This window comes from Cebidichthys violaceus, unplaced genomic scaffold (assembly GCF_023349555.1).
Source record: "Cebidichthys violaceus isolate CVI_PGR_0920_01 unplaced genomic scaffold, fCebVio1.0.p SCAF_136, whole genome shotgun sequence".
NCBI classification, from domain to species: Eukaryota; Metazoa; Chordata; class Actinopteri; order Perciformes; family Stichaeidae; genus Cebidichthys; species Cebidichthys violaceus.
The window spans coordinates 38877-59828 of NW_027176303.1; positions in this window are offsets into that span (position 1 = coordinate 38877).

The following is a 20952-nucleotide window of genomic DNA, read 5'->3' on the forward strand; positions in this document are numbered from 1 at the left end:
TTACAAAGTATTTAATAATTCTAACAAAGTCTTTGATATTTTTAACAAACTCTTTGATGTTTCTAAAAAAGTCTTTCATGTTTGTACCAAAGTCTTTCATGTTTGTACCAGTCTTTGATATTTCTACTAAATGCGTTGATGTTTCTAACAAAGTCTTTGATGTTTCTAACAAAGCCTTTGATGTTTCTAACAAAGTCTTGCATGTTTCTAACAAACTCTGATATTGTTAACAAACTATTTAATATTTCTAACAAAGTCTTTGATGTTTCTAACAAACAATTTGGTTTTTTTAATAAACTTCTTGATATTTGTATCAAAGTCTTTGATGTTTCTAACATAGGCTTGTATGTTTCTAACAAAGTCTTTGATGTTTCTAACAAACTATTTGTTATCTTTAATAAACACCTTGATATTTGTACCAAAGTCTTTGATGTTTGTACAAAAGTCTTTGATGTTTCTAACAAACTCTGATGTTTTTAACAAACTATTTAATATTTCTAACAAAGTCTTTGATGTTTCTAACAAACAATTTGGTTTTTTTTAATAAACTTCTTGATATTTGTATCAAAGTCTTTGAAGTTTCTAACATAGGCTTGTATGTTTCTAACAAACTCTGATGTTTTTAACAAACTATTTAATATTTCTAACAAACTCTTTGATGTTTCTAACAAACGCGTTGTTGTTTATAACAAAGTTTTTGATGTTTCTAACAAACACGTTGATGTTTATAACAAAGTTTTTGATGTTTCTAACAAACACGTTGATGTTTCTAACAAACTCTGTTGTTTCTAACAAACTATTTATCTTTAATAAACTCCTTGATATTTGTAGCAAAGTCTTTGATGTTTGTACAAAAGTCTTTGATGTTTCTAACAAACTCTGATGTTTTTAACAAACTATTTCATATTTCTAACAAGGTCTTTGATGTTTCTAACAAACTATTTGTTTTTTTTAATAAACTCCTTTATATTTGTAACAAAGGCTTTGATGTTTCTAACAAAGTCTTTGATGTTTCTAACAAATTATTTGTTATTTTTAATAAACTCCTTGATATTTGTACCAAAGTCTCTGATGTTTGTACAAAAGTCTTTGATGTTTGTACCAAAGTCTTTGATGTTTCTAACATAGGCTTTGATGTTTCTAACAAAGTCTTTGATGTTTCTAACAAACTATTTGTTATTTTTAATAAACTCCTTGATATTTGTACAAAAAGTCTTTGATGTTTGTACAAAAGTCTTAGATGTTTCTAACAAAGTCTTTGATGTTTCTAACAAACTCTGATCTTTTTAGAAAAATATTTAATATTTCTAACAAAGTATTTAATATTTCTAACAAAGTCTTTGATATTTTTAACAAACTCTTTGATGTTTCTAAAAAAGTCTTTCATGTTTGTACCAAAGTCTTTCATGTTTGTACCAGTCTTTGATATTTCTACTAAATGCTTTGATGTTTCAAACTAAGTCTTTGATGTTTCTAATAAAGTCTTTGATGTTTCTAACAAAGTCTGATGTTTTTAACAAACTATTTAATATTTCTAACAAAGTTTTTGATATTTTTAACAAACTCTTTGATGTTTCTAACAAACTCTTTGATGTTTGTACCAAAGTTTTTGATGTTTCTTACATAAGCTTTGATGTTTCTAACAAACTATTTGTTATTTTTAATAAACTCCTTGATATTTGTACAAAAAGTCTTTGATGTTTGTTCAAAAGTCTTTGATGTTTCTAACAAAGTCTTTGATGTTTGTAACAAGCTCTGATCTTTTTAAAAAAATATTTAATATTTCTAACAAAGTCTTTGATATTTTTAACAAACTCTTTGATGTTTCTAAAAAAGTCTTTCATGTTTGTACCAAAGTCTTTCATGTTTGTACCAAAGTCTTTGATATTTCTACTAAATGCGTTGATGTTTCTAACAAAGTCTTTGATGTTTCTAACAAAGCCTTTGATGTTTCTAACAAAGTCTTGCATGTTTCTAACAAACTCTGATGTTTTTAACAAACTATTTAATATTTCTAACAAAGTCTTTGATGTTTCTAACAAACAATTTGTTTTTTTTAATAAACTTCTTGATATTTGTATCAAAGTCTTTGATGTTTCTAACATAGGCTTGTATGTTTCTAACAAAGTCTTTGATGTTTCTAACAAACTATTTGTTATCTTTAATAAACACCTTGATATTTGTACCAAAGTCTTTGATGTTTGTACAAAAGTCTTTGATGTTTCTAACAAAGTCTTTGATGTTTCTAACAAACTGATCTTTTTAGAAAAATATTTAATATTTCTTACAAAGTATTTAATAATTCTAACAAAGTCTTTGATATTTTTAACAAACTCTTTGATGTTTCTAAAAAAGTCTTTCATGTTTGTACCAAAGTCTTTCATGTTTGTACCAGTCTTTGATATTTCTACTAAATGCTTTGATGTTTCTAACTAAGTCTTTGATGTTTCTAACAAAGTCTGATGTTTTTAACAAACTATTTAATATTTCTAACAAAGTTTTTGATATTTTTAACAAACTCTTTGATGTTTCTAACAAACTCTTTGATGTTTGTACCAGTCTTTGATGTTTCTAACATAAGCTTTGATGTTTCTAACAAAACATTTTTATGTTTGTACCAAAGTCTTTGATGTTTGTACCAAAGTCTTTGATGTTTGTACAAAAGTCGTTGATGTTTCTAACAAAGTCTTTGATGTTTCTAACAAATTATTTGTTATTTTTAATAAACTCCTTGATATTTGTATCAAAGTCTTTGATGTTTCTAACATAGGCTTGTATGTTTCTAACAAAGTCTTTGATGTTTCTAACAAACTATTTGTTATCTTTAATAAACACCTTGATATTTGTACCAAAGTCTTTGATGTTTGTACAAAAGTCTTTGATGTTTCTAACAAACTGATGTTTTTAACAAACTATTTAATATTTCTAACAAAGTCTTTGATGTTTCTAACAAACTATTTGTTTTTTTTAATAAACTCTTTGATATTTGTACCAAAGTCTCTGATGTTTGTACAAAAGTCTGATGTTTGTACAAAAGTCTTTAATGTTTGTACCAAAGTCTTTGATGTTTCTAACAAACGCTTTGATGTTTCTAACAAAACATTTTTATGTTTGTACCAAAGTCTTTGATGTTTGTACCAAAGTCTTTCATGTTTGTACAAAAGTCGTTGATGTTTCTAACAAAGTTTTTGATGTTTCTAACAAATTATTTGTTATTTTTAATAAACTCCTTGATATTTGTACAAAAAGTCTTTGATGTTTGTTCAAAAGTCTTTGATGTTTCTAACAAAGTCTTTGATGTTTCTAACAAGCTCTGATCTTTTTAAAAAAATATTTAATATTTCTAACAAAGTATTTAATATTTCTAACAAAGTCTTTGATATTTTTAACAAACTCTTTGATGTTTCTAAAAAAGTCTTTCATGTTTGTACCAAAGTCTTTCATGTTTGTACCAAAGTCTTTGATATTTCTACTAAATGCGTTGATGTTTCTAACAAAGTCTTTGATGTTTCTAACAAAGCCTTTGATGTTTCTAACAAAGTCTTGCATGTTTCTAACAAACTCTGATATTGTTAACAAACTATTTAATATTTCTAACAAAGTCTTTGATGTTTCTAACAAACAATTTGGTTTTTTTAATAAACTTCTTGATATTTGTATCAAAGTCTTTGATGTTTCTAACATAGGCTTGTATGTTTCTAACAAAGTCTTTGATGTTTCTAACAAACTATTTGTTATCTTTAATAAACACCTTGATATTTGTACCAAAGTCTTTGATGTTTGTACAAAAGTCTTTGATGTTTCTAACAAACTCTGATGTTTTTAACAAACTATTTAATATTTCTAACAAAGTCTTTGATGTTTCTAACAAACAATTTGGTTTTTTTAATAAACTTCTTGATATTTGTATCAAAGTCTTTGAAGTTTCTAACATAGGCTTGTATGTTTCTAACAAAGTATTTGATGTTTCTAACAAACTATTTGTTATCTTTAATAAACTCCTTGATATTTGTACCAAAGTCTTTGATGTTTGTACAAAGGTCTTTGATGTTTCAAACAAACGCTGATGTTTTTAACAAACTATTTAATATTTCTAACAAAGTCTTTGATGTTTCTAACAAACTATTTGTTTTTTTTAATAAACTCCTTTATATTTGTACCAAAGGCTTTGATGTTTCTAACAAAGTCTTTGATGTTTCTAACAAATTATTTGTTATTTTTAATAAACTCCTTGATATTTGTACCAAAGTCTCTGATGTTTGTACAAAAGTCTTTGATGTTTGTACCAAAGTCTTTGATGTTTCTAACATAGGCTTTGATGTTTCTAACAAAGTCTTTGATGTTTCTAACAAACTATTTGTTATTTTTAATAAACTCCTTGATATTTGTACAAAAAGTCTTTGATGTTTGTACAAAAGTCTTAGATGTTTCTAACAAAGTCTTTGATGTTTCTAACAAACTCTGATCTTTTTAAAAAAATATTTAATATTTCTAACAAAGTATTTAATATTTCTAACAAAGTCTTTGATATTTTTAACAAACTCTTTGATGTTTCTAAAAAAGTCTTTCATGTTTGTACCAAAGTCTGTCATGTTTGTACCAGTCTTTGATATTTCTACTAAGTCTTTGATGTTTCTAATAAAGTCTTTGATGTTTCTAACAAAGTCTGATGTTTTTAACAAACTATTTAATATTTCTAACAAAGTTTTTGATATTTTTAACAAACTCTTTGATGTTTCTAACAAACTCTTTGATGTTTGTACCAAAGTTTTTGATGTTTCTTACATAAGCTTTGATGTTTCTAACAAAGTCTTTGATGTTTCTAACAAACTATTTGTTATTTTTAATAAACTCCTTGATATTTGTACAAAAAGTCTTTGATGTTTGTTCAAAAGTCTTTGATGTTTCTAACAAAGTCTTTGATGTTTGTAACAAGCTCTGATCTTTTTAAAAAAATATTTAATATTTCTAACAAAGTATTTAATATTTCTAACAAAGTCTTTGATATTTTTAACAAACTCTTTGATGTTTCTAAAAAAGTCTTTCATGTTTGTACCAAAGTCTTTCATGTTTGTACCAAAGTCTTTGATATTTCTACTAAATGCGTTGATGTTTCTAACAAAGTCTTTGATGTTTCTAACAAAGCCTTTGATGTTTCTAACAAAGTCTTGCATGTTTCTAACAAACTCTGATGTTTTTAACAAACTATTTAATATTTCTAACAAACTCTTTGATGTTTCTAACAAACGCGTTGTTGTTTATAACAAACTCTGTTGTTTCTAACAAACTATTTATCTTTAATAAACTCCTTGATATTTGTAGCAAAGTCTTTGATGTTTGTACAAAAGTCTTTGATGTTTCTAACAAACTCTGATGTTTTTAACAAACTATTTCATATTTCTAACAAGGTCTTTGATGTTTCTAACAAACTATTTGTTTTTTTTAATAAACTCCTTTATATTTGTAACAAAGGCTTTGATGTTTCTAACAAAGTCTTTGATGTTTCTAACAAATTATTTGTTATTTTTAATAAACTCCTTGATATTTCTACCAAAGTCTCTGATGTTTGTACAAAAGTCTTTGATGTTTGTACCAAAGTCTTTGATGTTTCTAACATAGGCTTTGATGTTTCTAACAAAGTCTTTGATGTTTCTAACAAACTATTTGTTATTTTTAATAAACTCCTTGATATTTGTACAAAAAGTCTTTGATGTTTGTACAAAAGTCTTAGATGTTTCTAACAAAGTCTTTGATGTTTCTAACAAACTCTGATGTTTTTAACAAACTATTTAATATTTCTAACAAAGTCTTTGATGTTTCTAACAAACTATTTGTTTTTTTTAATAAACTCTTTGATATTTGTACCAAAGTCTCTGATGTTTGTACAAAAGTCTTTAATGTTTGTACCAAAGTCTTTGATGTTTCTAACAAACGCTTTGATGTTTCTAACAAAACATTTTTGTTTGTACCAAAGTCTTTCATGTTTGTACAAAAGTCGTTGATGTTTCTAACAAAGTCTTTGATGTTTCTAACAAACTCTGATGTTTTTAACAAACAATTTATTATTTCTAACAAAGTCTTTGATATTTTTAACAAACTCTTTGATGTTTCTAAAAAAGTCTTTCATGTTTGTACCAAAGTCTTTCATGTTTGTACCAGTCTTTGATATTTCTACTAAATGCTTTGATGTTTCTAACTAAGTCTTTGATGTTTCTAATAAAGTCTTTGATGTTTCTAACAAACTATTTGTTATTTTTAATAAGCTCCTTGATATTTGTACAAAAAGTCTTTGATGTTTGTTCAAAAGTCTTTGATGTTTCTAACAAAGTCTTTGATGTTTGTAACAAGCTCTGATATTTTTAAAAAAATATTTAATATTTCTAACAAAGTATTTAATATTTCTAACAAAGTCTTTGATATTTTTAACAAACTCTTTGATGTTTCTAAAAAAGTCTTTCATGTTTGTACCAAAGTCTTTCATGTTTGTACCAAAGTCTTTCATGTTTGTACCAAAGTCTTTGATATTTCTACTAAATGCGTTGATGTTTCTAACAAAGTCTTTGATGTTTCTAACAAAGCCTTTGATGTTTCTAACAAAGTCTTGCATGTTTCTAACAAACTCTGATGTTTTTAACAAACTATTTAATATTTCTAACAAAGTCTTTGATGTTTCTAACAAACGCGTTGTTGTTTATAACAAAGTTTTTGATGTTTCTAACAAACACGTTGATGTTTATAACAAAGTTTTTGATGTTTCTAACAAACACGTTGATGTTTCTAACAAACTCTGATGTTTTTAACAAACTATTTATCTTTAATAAACTCCTTGATATTTGTAGCAAAGTCTTTGATGTTTGTACAAAAGTCTTTGATGTTTCTAACAAACTCTGATGTTTTTAACAAACTATTTCATATTTCTAACAAGGTCTTTGATGTTTCTAACAAACTATTTGTTTTTTTTAATAAACTCCTTTATATTTGTACCAAAGGCTTTGATGTTTCTAACAAAGTCTTTGATGTTTCTAACAAATTATTTGTTATTTTTAATAAACTCCTTGATATTTGTACCAAAGTCTCTGATGTTTGTACAAAAGTCTTTGATGTTTGTACCAAAGTCTTTGATGTTTCTAACAAACTCTGATCTTTTTAAAAAAATATTTAATATTTCTAACAAAGTATTTAATATTTCTAACAAAGTCTTTGATATTTTTAACAAACTCTTTGATGTTTCTAAAAAAGTCTTTCATGTTTGTACCAAAGTCTGTCATGTTTGTACCAGTCTTTGATATTTCTACTAAGTCTTTGATGTTTCTAATAAAGTCTTTGATGTTTCTAACAAAGTCTGATGTTTTTAACAAACTATTTAATATTTCTAACAAAGTTTTTGATATTTTTAACAAACTCTTTGATGTTTCTAACAAACTCTTTGATGTTTGTACCAAAGTTTTTGATGTTTCTTACATAAGCTTTGATGTTTCTAACAAAGTCTTTGATGTTTCTAACAAACTATTTGTTATTTTTAATAAACTCCTTGATATTTGTACAAAAAGTCTTTGATGTTTGTTCAAAAGTCTTTGATGTTTCTAACAAAGTCTTTGATGTTTGTAACAAGCTCTGATCTTTTTAAAAAAATATTTAATATTTCTAACAAAGTATTTAATATTTCTAACAAAGTCTTTGATATTTTTAACAAACTCTTTGACGTTTCTAAAAAAGTCTTTCATGTTTGTACCAAAGTCTTTCATGTTTGTACCAAAGTCTTTCATGTTTGTACCAAAGTCTTTGATATTTCTACTAAATGCGTTGATGTTTCTAACAAAGTCTTTGATGTTTCTAACAAAGCCTTTGATGTTTCTAACAAAGTCTTGCATGTTTCTAACAAACTCTGATGTTTTTAACAAACTATTTAATATTTCTAACAAACTCTTTGATGTTTCTAACAAACGCGTTGTTGTTTATAACAAAGTTTTTGATGTTTCTAACAAACACGTTGATGTTTATAACAAAGTTTTTGATGTTTCTAACAAACACGTTGATGTTTCTAACAAACTCTGATGTTTCTAACAAACTATTTATCTTTAATAAACTCCTTGATATTTGTAGCAAAGTCTTTGATGTTTGTACAAAAGTCTTTGATGTTTCTAACAAACTCTGATGTTTTTAACAAACTATTTCATATTTCTAACAAGGTCTTTGATGTTTCTAACAAACTATTTGTTTTTTTAATAAACTCCTTTATATTTGTACCAAAGGCTTTGATGTTTCTAACAAAGTCTTTGATGTTTCTAACAAAGTCTTTGATGTTTCTAACAAATTATTTGTTATTTTTAATAAACTCCTTGATATTTGTACCAAAGTCTCTGATGTTTGTACAAAAGTCTTTGATGTTTGTACCAAAGTCTTTGATGTTTCTAACATAGGCTTTGATGTTTCTAACAAAGTCTTTGATGTTTCTAACAAACTATTTGTTATTTTTAATAAACTCCTTGATATTTGTACAAAAAGTCTTTGATGTTTGTACAAAAGTCTTAGATGTTTCTAACAAAGTCTTTGATGTTTCTAACAAACTCTGATCTTTTTAGAAAAATATTTAATATTTCTAACAAAGTATTTAATATTTCTAACAAAGTCTTTGATATTTTTAACAAACTCTTTGATGTTTCTAAAAAAGTCTTTCATGTTTGTACCAGTCTTTGATATTTCTACTAAATGCTTTGATGTTTCTAACTAAGTCTTTGATGTTTCTAATAAAGTCTTTGATGTTTCTAACAAAGTCTGATGTTTTTAACAAACTATTTAATATTTCTAACAAAGTTTTTGATATTTTTAACAAACTCTTTGATGTTTCTAACAAACTCTTTGATGTTTGTACCAAAGTTTTTGATGTTTCTTACATAAGCTTTGATGTTTCTAACAAAGTCTTTGATGTTTCTAACAAACTATTTGTTATTTTTAATAAACTCCTTGATATTTGTACAAAAAGTCTTTGATGTTTGTTCAAAAGTCTTTGATGTTTCTAACAAAGTCTTTGATGTTTGTAACAAGCTCTGATCTTTTTAAAAAAATATTTAATATTTCTAACAAAATATTTAATATTTCTAACAAAGTCTTTGATATTTTTAACAAACTCTTTGATGTTTCTAAAAAAGTCTTTCATGTTTGTACCAAAGTCTTTCATGTTTGTACCAAAGTCTTTCATGTTTGTACCAAAGTCTTTGATATTTCTACTAAATGCGTTGATGTTTCTAACAAAGTCTTTGATGTTTCTAACAAAGCCTTTGATGTTTCTAACAAAGTCTTGCATGTTTCTAACAAACTCTGATGTTTTTAACAAACTATTTAATATTTCTAACAAAGTCTTTGATGTTTCTAACAAACGCGTTGTTGTTTATAACAAAGTTTTTGATGTTTCTAACAAACACGTTGATGTTTATAACAAAGTTTTTGATGTTTCTAACAAACACGTTGATGTTTCTAACAAACTCTGATGTTTTTAACAAACTATTTATCTTTAATAAACTCCTTGATATTTGTAGCAAAGTCTTTGATGTTTGTACAAAAGTCTTTGATGTTTCTAACAAACTCTGATGTTTTTAACAAACTATTTCATATTTCTAACAAGGTCTTTGATGTTTCTAACAAACTATTTGTTTTTTTTAATAAACTCCTTTATATTTGTACCAAAGGCTTTGATGTTTCTAACAAAGTCTTTGATGTTTCTAACAAATTATTTGTTATTTTTAATAAACTCCTTGATATTTGTACCAAAGTCTCTGATGTTTGTACAAAAGTCTTTGATGTTTGTACCAAAGTCTTTGATGTTTCTAACATTGGCTTTGATGTTTCTAACAAAGTCTTTGATGTTTCTAACAAACTATTTGTTATTTTTAATAAACTCCTTGATATTTGTACAAAAAGTCTTTGATGTTTGTACAAAAGTCTTAGATGTTTCTAACAAAGTCTTTGATGTTTCTAACAAACTCTGATCTTTTTAAAAAAATATTTAATATTTCTAACAAAGTATTTAATATTTCTAACAAAGTCTTTGATATTTTTAACAAACTCTTTGATGTTTCTAAAAAAGTCTTTCATGTTTGTACCAAAGTCTTTCATGTTTGTACCAGTCTTTGATATTTCTACTAAGTCTTTGATGTTTCTAATAAAGTCTTTGATGTTTCTAACAAAGTCTGATGTTTTTAACAAACTATTTAATATTTCTAACAAAGTTTTTGATATTTTTAACAAACTCTTTGATGTTTCTAACAAACTCTTTGATGTTTGTACCAAAGTTTTTGATGTTTCTTACATAAGCTTTGATGTTTCTAACAAAGTCTTTGATGTTTCTAACAAACTATTTGTTATTTTTAATAAACTCCTTGATATTTGTACAAAAAGTCTTTGATGTTTGTTCAAAAGTCTTTGATGTTTCTAACAAAGTCTTTGATGTTTGTAACAAGCTCTGATCTTTTTAAAAAAATATTTAATATTTCTAACAAAGTATTTAATATTTCTAACAAAGTCTTTGATATTTTTAACAAACTCTTTGACGTTTCTAAAAAAGTCTTTCATGTTTGTACCAAAGTCTTTCATGTTTGTACCAAAGTCTTTGATATTTCTACTAAATGCGTTGATGTTTCTAACAAAGTCTTTGATGTTTCTAACAAAGCCTTTGATGTTTCTAACAAAGTCTTGCATGTTTCTAACAAACTCTGATGTTTTTAACAAACTATTTAATATTTCTAACAAACTCTTTGATGTTTCTAACAAACGCGTTGTTGTTTATAACAAAGTTTTTGATGTTTCTAACAAACACGTTGATGTTTATAACAAAGTTTTTGATGTTTCTAACAAACACGTTGATGTTTCTAACAAACTCTGATGTTTCTAACAAACTATTTATCTTTAATAAACTCCTTGATATTTGTAGCAAAGTCTTTGATGTTTGTACAAAAGTCTTTGATGTTTCTAACAAACTCTGATGTTTTTAACAAACTATTTCATATTTCTAACAAGGTCTTTGATGTTTCTAACAAACTATTTGTTTTTTTAATAAACTCCTTTATATTTGTACCAAAGGCTTTGATGTTTCTAACAAAGTCTTTGATGTTTCTAACAAATTATTTGTTATTTTTAATAAACTCCTTGATATTTGTACCAAAGTCTCTGATGTTTGTACAAAAGTCTTTGATGTTTGTACCAAAGTCTTTGATGTTTCTAACATAGGCTTTGATGTTTCTAACAAAGTCTTTGATGTTTCTAACAAACTATTTGTTATTTTTAATAAACTCCTTGATATTTGTACAAAAAGTCTTTGATGTTTGTACAAAAGTCTTAGATGTTTCTAACAAAGTCTTTGATGTTTCTAACAAACTCTGATCTTTTTAGAAAAATATTTAATATTTCTAACAAAGTATTTAATATTTCTAACAAAGTCTTTGATATTTTTAACAAACTCTTTGATGTTTCTAAAAAAGTCTTTCATGTTTGTACCAGTCTTTGATATTTCTACTAAATGCTTTGATGTTTCTAACTAAGTCTTTGATGTTTCTAATAAAGTCTTTGATGTTTCTAACAAAGTCTGATGTTTTTAACAAACTATTTAATATTTCTAACAAAGTTTTTGATATTTTTAACAAACTCTTTGATGTTTCTAACAAACTCTTTGATGTTTGTACCAAAGTTTTTGATGTTTCTTACATAAGCTTTGATGTTTCTAACAAAGTCTTTGATGTTTCTAACAAACTATTTGTTATTTTTAATAAACTCCTTGATATTTGTACAAAAAGTCTTTGATGTTTGTTCAAAAGTCTTTGATGTTTCTAACAAAGTCTTTGATGTTTGTAACAAGCTCTGATCTTTTTAAAAAAATATTTAATATTTCTAACAAAATATTTAATATTTCTAACAAAGTCTTTGATATTTTTAACAAACTCTTTGATGTTTCTAAAAAAGTCTTTCATGTTTGTACCAAAGTCTTTCATGTTTGTACCAAAGTCTTTGATATTTCTACTAAATGCGTTGATGTTTCTAACAAAGTCTTTGATGTTTCTAACAAAGCCTTTGATGTTTCTAACAAAGTCTTGCATGTTTCTAATAAAGTCTTTGATGTTTCTAACAAAGTCTGATGTTTTTAACAAACTATTTAATATTTCTAACAAAGTTTTTGATATTTTTAACAAACTCTTTGATGTTTCTAACAAACTCTTTGATGTTTGTACCAAAGTTTTTGATGTTTCTTACATAAGCTTTGATGTTTCTAACAAAGTCTTTGATGTTTCTAACAAACTATTTGTTATTTTTAATAAACTCCTTGATATTTGTACAAAAAGTCTTTGATGTTTGTTCAAAAGTCTTTGATGTTTCTAACAAAGTCTTTGATGTTTGTAACAAGCTCTGATCTTTTTAAAAAAATATTTAATATTTCTAACAAAATATTTAATATTTCTAACAAAGTCTTTGATATTTTTAACAAACTCTTTGATGTTTCTAAAAAAGTCTTTCATGTTTGTACCAAAGTCTTTCATGTTTGTACCAAAGTCTTTGATATTTCTACTAAATGCGTTGATGTTTCTAACAAAGTCTTTGATGTTTCTAACAGCCTTTGATGTTTCTAACAAAGTCTTGCATGTTTCTAACAAACTCTGATGTTTTTAACAAACTATTTAATATTTCTAACAAAGTCTTTGATGTTTCTAACAAACGCGTTGTTGTTTATAACAAAGTTTTTGATGTTTCTAACAAACACGTTGATGTTTATAACAAAGTTTTTGATGTTTCTAACAAACACGTTGATGTTTCTAACAAACTCTGATGTTTTTAACAAACTATTTATCTTTAATAAACTCCTTGATATTTGTAGCAAAGTCTTTGATGTTTGTACAAAAGTCTTTGATGTTTCTAACAAACTCTGATGTTTTTAACAAACTATTTCATATTTCTAACAAGGTCTTTGATGTTTCTAACAAACTATTTGTTTTTTTTAATAAACTCCTTTATATTTGTACCAAAGGCTTTGATGTTTCTAACAAAGTCTTTGATGTTTCTAACAAATTATTTGTTATTTTTAATAAACTCCTTGATATTTGTACCAAAGTCTCTGATGTTTGTACAAAAGTCTTTGATGTTTGTACCAAAGTCTTTGATGTTTCTAACATAGGCTTTGATGTTTCTAACAAAGTCTTTGATGTTTCTAACAAACTATTTGTTATTTTTAATAAACTCCTTGATATTTGTACAAAAAGTCTTTGATGTTTGTACAAAAGTCTTAGATGTTTCTAACAAAGTCTTTGATGTTTCTAACAAACTCTGATCTTTTTAAAAAAATATTTAATATTTCTAACAAAGTCTTTGATATTTTTAACAAACTCTTTGATGTTTCTAAAAAAGTCTTTCATGTTTGTACCAAAGTCTTTCATGTTTGTACCAGTCTTTGATATTTCTACTAAGTCTTTGATGTTTCTAATAAAGTCTTTGATGTTTCTAACAAAGTCTGATGTTTTTAACAAACTATTTAATATTTCTAACAAAGTTTTTGATATTTTTAACAAACTCTTTGATGTTTCTAACAAACTCTTTGATGTTTGTACCAAAGTTTTTGATGTTTCTTACATAAGCTTTGATGTTTCTAACAAAGTCTTTGATGTTTCTAACAAACTATTTGTTATTTTTAATAAACTCCTTGATATTTGTACAAAAAGTCTTTGATGTTTGTTCAAAAGTCTTTGATGTTTCTAACAAAGTCTTTGATGTTTGTAACAAGCTCTGATCTTTTTAAAAAAATATTTAATATTTCTAACAAAGTATTTAATATTTCTAACAAAGTCTTTGATATTTTTAACAAACTCTTTGACGTTTCTAAAAAAGTCTTTCATGTTTGTACCAAAGTCTTTCATGTTTGTACCAAAGTCTTTGATATTTCTACTAAATGCGTTGATGTTTCTAACAAAGTCTTTGATGTTTCTAACAAAGCCTTTGATGTTTCTAACAAAGTCTTGCATGTTTCTAACAAACTCTGATGTTTTTAACAAACTATTTAATATTTCTAACAAACTCTTTGATGTTTCTAACAAACGCGTTGTTGTTTATAACAAAGTTTTTGATGTTTCTAACAAACACGTTGATGTTTATAACAAAGTTTTTGATGTTTCTAACAAACACGTTGATGTTTCTAACAAACTCTGATGTTTCTAACAAACTATTTATCTTTAATAAACTCCTTGATATTTGTAGCAAAGTCTTTGATGTTTGTACAAAAGTCTTTGATGTTTCTAACAAACTCTGATGTTTTTAACAAACTATTTCATATTTCTAACAAGGTCTTTGATGTTTCTAACAAACTATTTGTTTTTTTAATAAACTCCTTTATATTTGTACCAAAGGCTTTGATGTTTCTAACAAAGTCTTCGATGTTTCTAACAAATTATTTGTTATTTTTAATAAACTCCTTGATATTTGTACCAAAGTCTCTGATGTTTGTACAAAAGTCTTTGATGTTTGTACCAAAGTCTTTGATGTTTCTAACATAGGCTTTGATGTTTCTAACAAAGTCTTTGATGTTTCTAACAAACTATTTGTTATTTTTAATAAACTCCTTGATATTTGTACAAAAAGTCTTTGATGTTTGTACAAAAGTCTTAGATGTTTCTAACAAAGTCTTTGATGTTTCTAACAAACTCTGATCTTTTTAGAAAAATATTTAATATTTCTAACAAAGTATTTAATATTTCTAACAAAGTCTTTGATATTTTTAACAAACTCTTTGATGTTTCTAAAAAAGTCTTTCATGTTTGTACCAGTCTTTGATATTTCTACTAAATGCTTTGATGTTTCTAACTAAGTCTTTGATGTTTCTAATAAAGTCTTTGATGTTTCTAACAAAGTCTGATGTTTTTAACAAACTATTTAATATTTCTAACAAAGTTTTTGATATTTTTAACAAACTCTTTGATGTTTCTAACAAACTCTTTGATGTTTGTACCAAAGTTTTTGATGTTTCTTACATAAGCTTTGATGTTTCTAACAAAGTCTTTGATGTTTCTAACAAACTATTTGTTATTTTTAATAAACTCCTTGATATTTGTACAAAAAGTCTTTGATGTTTGTTCAAAAGTCTTTGATGTTTCTAACAAAGTCTTTGATGTTTGTAACAAGCTCTGATCTTTTTAAAAAAATATTTAATATTTCTAACAAAATATTTAATATTTCTAACAAAGTCTTTGATATTTTTAACAAACTCTTTGATGTTTCTAAAAAAGTCTTTCATGTTTGTACCAAAGTCTTTCATGTTTGTACCAAAGTCTTTGATATTTCTACTAAATGCGTTGATGTTTCTAACAAAGTCTTTGATGTTTCTAACAAAGCCTTTGATGTTTCTAACAAAGTCTTGCATGTTTCTAATAAAGTCTTTGATGTTTCTAACAAAGTCTGATGTTTTTAACAAACTATTTAATATTTCTAACAAAGTTTTTGATATTTTTAACAAACTCTTTGATGTTTCTAACAAACTCTTTGATGTTTGTACCAAAGTTTTTGATGTTTCTTACATAAGCTTTGATGTTTCTAACAAAGTCTTTGATGTTTCTAACAAACTATTTGTTATTTTTAATAAACTCCTTGATATTTGTACAAAAAGTCTTTGATGTTTGTTCAAAAGTCTTTGATGTTCTAACAAAGTCTTTGATGTTTGTAACAAGCTCTGATCTTTTTAAAAAAATATTTAATATTTCTAACAAAGTATTTAATATTTCTAACAAAGTCTTTGATATTTTTAACAAACTCTTTGATGTTTCTAAAAAAGTCTTTCATGTTTGTACCAAAGTCTTTCATGTTTGTACCAAAGTCTTTGATATTTCTACTAAATGCGTTGATGTTTCTAACAAAGTCTTTGATGTTTCTATCAAAGCCTTTGATGTTTCTAACAAAGTCTTGCATGTTTCTAACAAACTCTGATGTTTTTAACAAACTATTTAATATTTCTAACACACTCTTTGATGTTTCTAACAAACGCGTTGTTGTTTATAACAAAGTTTTTGATGTTTCTAACAAACACGTTGATGTTTATAACAAAGTTTTTGATGTTTCTAACAAACACGTTGATGTTTCTAACAAACTCTGATGTTTCTAACAAACTATTTATCTTTAATAAACTCCTTGATATTTGTAGCAAAGTCTTTGATGTTTGTACAAAAGTCTTTGATGTTTCTAACAAACTCTGATGTTTTTAACAAACTATTTCATATTTCTAACAAGGTCTTTGATGTTTCTAACAAACTATTTGTTTTTTTTAATAAACTCCTTTATATTTGTAACAAAGGCTTTGATGTTTCTAACAAAGTCTTTGATGTTTCTAACAAATTATTTGTTATTTTTAATAAACTCCTTGATATTTCTACCAAAGTCTCTGATGTTTGTACAAAAGTCTTTGATGTTTGTACCAAAGTCTTTGATGTTTCTAACATAGGCTTTGATGTTTCTAACAAAGTCTTTGATGTTTCTAACAAACTATTTGTTATTTTTAATAAACTCCTTGATATTTGTACAAAAAGTCTTTGATGTTTGTACAAAAGTCTTAGATGTTTCTAACAAAGTCTTTGATGTTTCTAACAAACTCTGATCTTTTTAGAAAAATATTTAATATTTCTAACAAAGTATTTAATATTTCTAACAAAGTCTTTGATATTTTTAACAAACTCTTTGATGTTTCTAAAAAAGTCTTTCATGTTTGTACCAAAGTCTTTCATGTTTGTACCAGTCTTTGATATTTCTACTAAGTCTTTGATGTTTCTAATAAAGTCTTTGATGTTTCTAACAAAGTCTGATGTTTTTAACAAACTATTTAATATTTCTAACAAAGTTTTTGATATTTTTAACAAACTCTTTGATGTTTCTAACAAACTCTTTGATGTTTGTACCAAAGTTTTTGATGTTTCTTACATAAGCTTTGATGTTTCTAACAAAGTCTTTGATGTTTCTAACAAACTATTTGTTATTTTTAATAAACTCCTTGATATTTGTACAAAAAGTCTTTGATGTTTGTTCAAAAGTCTTTGATGTTTCTAACAAAGTCTTTGATGTTTGTAACAAGCTCTGATCTTTTTAAAAAAATATTTAATATTTCTAACAAAGTATTTAATATTTCTAACAAAGTCTTTGATATTTTTAACAAACTCTTTGACGTTTCTAAAAAAGTCTTTCATGTTTGTACCAAAGTCTTTCATGTTTGTACCAAAGTCTTTGATATTTCTACTAAATGCGTTGATGTTTCTAACAAAGTCTTTGATGTTTCTAACAAAGCCTTTGATGTTTCTAACAAAGTCTTGCATGTTTCTAACAAACTCTGATGTTTTTAACAAACTATTTAATATTTCTAACAAACTCTTTGATGTTTCTAACAAACGCGTTGTTGTTTATAACAAAGTTTTTGATGTTTCTAACAAACACGTTGATGTTTATAACAAAGTTTTTGATGTTTCTAACAAACACGTTGATGTTTCTAACAAACTCTGATGTTTCTAACAAACTATTTATCTTTAATAAACTCCTTGATATTTGTAGCAAAGTCTTTGATGTTTGTACAAAAGTCTTTGATGTTTCTAACAAACTCTGATGTTTTTAACAAACTATTTCATATTTCTAACAAGGTCTTTGATGTTTCTAACAAACTATTTGTTTTTTTAATAAACTCCTTTATATTTGTACCAAAGGCTTTGATGTTTCTAACAAAGTCTTTGATGTTTCTAACAAATTATTTGTTATTTTTAATAAACTCCTTGATATTTGTACCAAAGTCTCTGATGTTTGTACAAAAGTCTTTGATGTTTGTACCAAAGTCTTTGATGTTTCTAACATAGGCTTTGATGTTTCTAACAAAGTCTTTGATGTTTCTAACAAACTATTTGTTATTTTTAATAAACTCCTTGATATTTGTACAAAAAGTCTTTGATGTTTGTACAAAAGTCTTAGATGTTTCTAACAAAGTCTTTGATGTTTCTAACAAACTCTGATCTTTTTAGAAAAATATTTAATATTTCTAACAAAGTATTTAATATTTCTAACAAAGTCTTTGATATTTTTAACAAACTCTTTGATGTTTCTAAAAAAGTCTTTCATGTTTGTACCAGTCTTTGATATTTCTACTAAATGCTTTGATGTTTCTAACTAAGTCTTTGATGTTTCTAATAAAGTCTTTGATGTTTCTAACAAAGTCTGATGTTTTTAACAAACTATTTAATATTTCTAACAAAGTTTTTGATATTTTTAACAAACTCTTTGATGTTTCTAACAAACTCTTTGATGTTTGTACCAAAGTTTTTGATGTTTCTTACATAAGCTTTGATGTTTCTAACAAAGTCTTTGATGTTTCTAACAAACTATTTGTTATTTTTAATAAACTCCTTGATATTTGTACAAAAAGTCTTTGATGTTTGTTCAAAAGTCTTTGATGTTTCTAACAAAGTCTTTGATGTTTGTAACAAGCTCTGATCTTTTTAAAAAAATATTTAATATTTCTAACAAAATATTTAATATTTCTAACAAAGTCTTTGATATTTTTAACAAACTCTTTGATGTTTCTAAAAAAGTCTTTCATGTTTGTACCAAAGTCTTTCATGTTTGTACCAAAGTCTTTGATATTTCTACTAAATGCGTTGATGTTTCTAACAAAGTCTTTGATGTTTCTAACAAAGCCTTTGATGTTTCTAACAAAGTCTTGCATGTTTCTAATAAAGTCTTTGATGTTTCTAACAAAGTCTGATGTTTTTAACAAACTATTTAATATTTCTAACAAAGTTTTTGATATTTTTAACAAACTCTTTGATGTTTCTAACAAACTCTTTGATGTTTGTACCAAAGTTTTTGATGTTTCTTACATAAGCTTTGATGTTTCTAACAAAGTCTTTGATGTTTCTAACAAACTATTTGTTATTTTTAATAAACTCCTTGATATTTGTACAAAAAGTCTTTGATGTTTGTTCAAAAGTCTTTGATGTTTCTAACAAAGTCTTTGATGTTTGTAACAAGCTCTGATCTTTTTAAAAAAATATTTAATATTTCTAACAAAATATTTAATATTTCTAACAAAGTCTTTGATATTTTTAACAAACTCTTTGATGTTTCTAAAAAAGTCTTTCATGTTTGTACCAAAGTCTTTCATGTTTGTACCAAAGTCTTTGATATTTCTACTAAATGCGTTGATGTTTCTAACAAAGTCTTTGATGTTTCTAACAAAGCCTTTGATGTTTCTAACAAAGTCTTGCATGTTTCTAACAAACTCTGATGTTTTTAACAAACTATTTAATATTTCTAACAAAGTCTTTGATGTTTCTAACAAACGCGTTGTTGTTTATAACAAAGTTTTTGATGTTTCTAACAAACACGTTGATGTTTATAACAAAGTTTTTGATGTTTCTAACAAACACGTTGATGTTTCTAACAAACTCTGATGTTTTTAACAAACTATTTATCTTTAATAAACTCCTTGATATTTGTAGCAAAGTCTTTGATGTTTGTACAAAAGTCTTTGATGTTTCTAACAAACTCTGATGTTTTTATCAAACTATTTCATATTTCTAACAAGGTCTTTGATGTTTCTAACAAACTATTTGTTTTTTTTAATAAACTCCTTTATATTTGTACCAAAGGCTTTGATGTTTCTAACAAAGTCTTTGATGTTTCTAACAAATTATTTGTTATTTTTAATAAACTCCTTGATATTTGTACCAAAGTCTCTGATGTTTGTACAAAAGTCTTTGATATTTGTACCAAAGTCTTTGATGTTTCTAACATAGGCTTTGATGTTTCTAACAAAGTCTTTGATGTTTCTAACAAACTATTTGTTATTTTTAATAAACTCCTTGATATTTGTACAAAAAGTCTTTGATGTTTGTACAAAAGTCTTAGATGTTTCTAACAAAGTCTTTGATGTTTCTAACAAACTCTGATCTTTTTAAAAAAATATTTAATATTTCTAACAAAGTATTTAATATTTCTAACAAAGTCTTTGATATTTTTAACAAACTCTTTGATGTTTCTAAAAAAGTCTTTCATGTTTGTACCAAAGTCTTTCATGTTTGTACCAGTCTTTGATATTTCTACTAAGTCTTTGATGTTTCTAATAAAGTCTTTGATGTTTCTAACAAAGTCTGATGTTTTTAACAAACTATTTAATATTTCTAACAAAGTTTTTGATATTTTTAACAAACTCTTTGATGTTTCTAACAAACTCTTTGATGTTTGTACCAAAGTTTTTGATGTTTCTTACATAAGCTTTGATGTTTCTAACAAAGTCTTTGATGTTTCTAACAAACTATTTGTTATTTTTAATAAACTCCTTGATATTTGTACAAAAAGTCTTTGATGTTTGTTCAAAAGTCTTTGATGTTTCTAACAAAGTCTTTGATGTTTGTAACAAGCTCTGATCTTTTTAAAAAAATATTTAATATTTCTAACAAAATATTTAATATTTCTAACAAAGTCTTTGATATTTTTAACAAACTCTTTGATGTTTCTAAAAAAGTCTTTCATGTTTGTACCAAAGTCTTTCATGTTTGTACCAAAGTCTTTGATATTTCTACTAAATGCGTTGATGTTTCTAACAAAGTCTTTGATGTTTCTAACAAAGCCTTTGATGTTTCTAACAAAGTCTTGCATGTTTCTAACAAACTCTGATGTTTTTAACAAACTATTTAATATTTCTAACAAACTCTTTGATGTTTCTAACAAACGCGTTGTTGTTTATAACAAAGTTTTTGATGTTTCTAACAAACACGTTGATGTTTATAACAAAGTTTTTGATGTTTCTAACAAACACGTTGATGTTTCTAACAAACTCTGATGTTTCTAACAAACTATTTATCTTTAATAAACTCCTTGATATTTGTAGCAAAGTCTTTGATGTTTGTACAAAAGTCTTTGATGTTTCTAACAAACTCTGATGTTTTTAACAAACTATTTCAT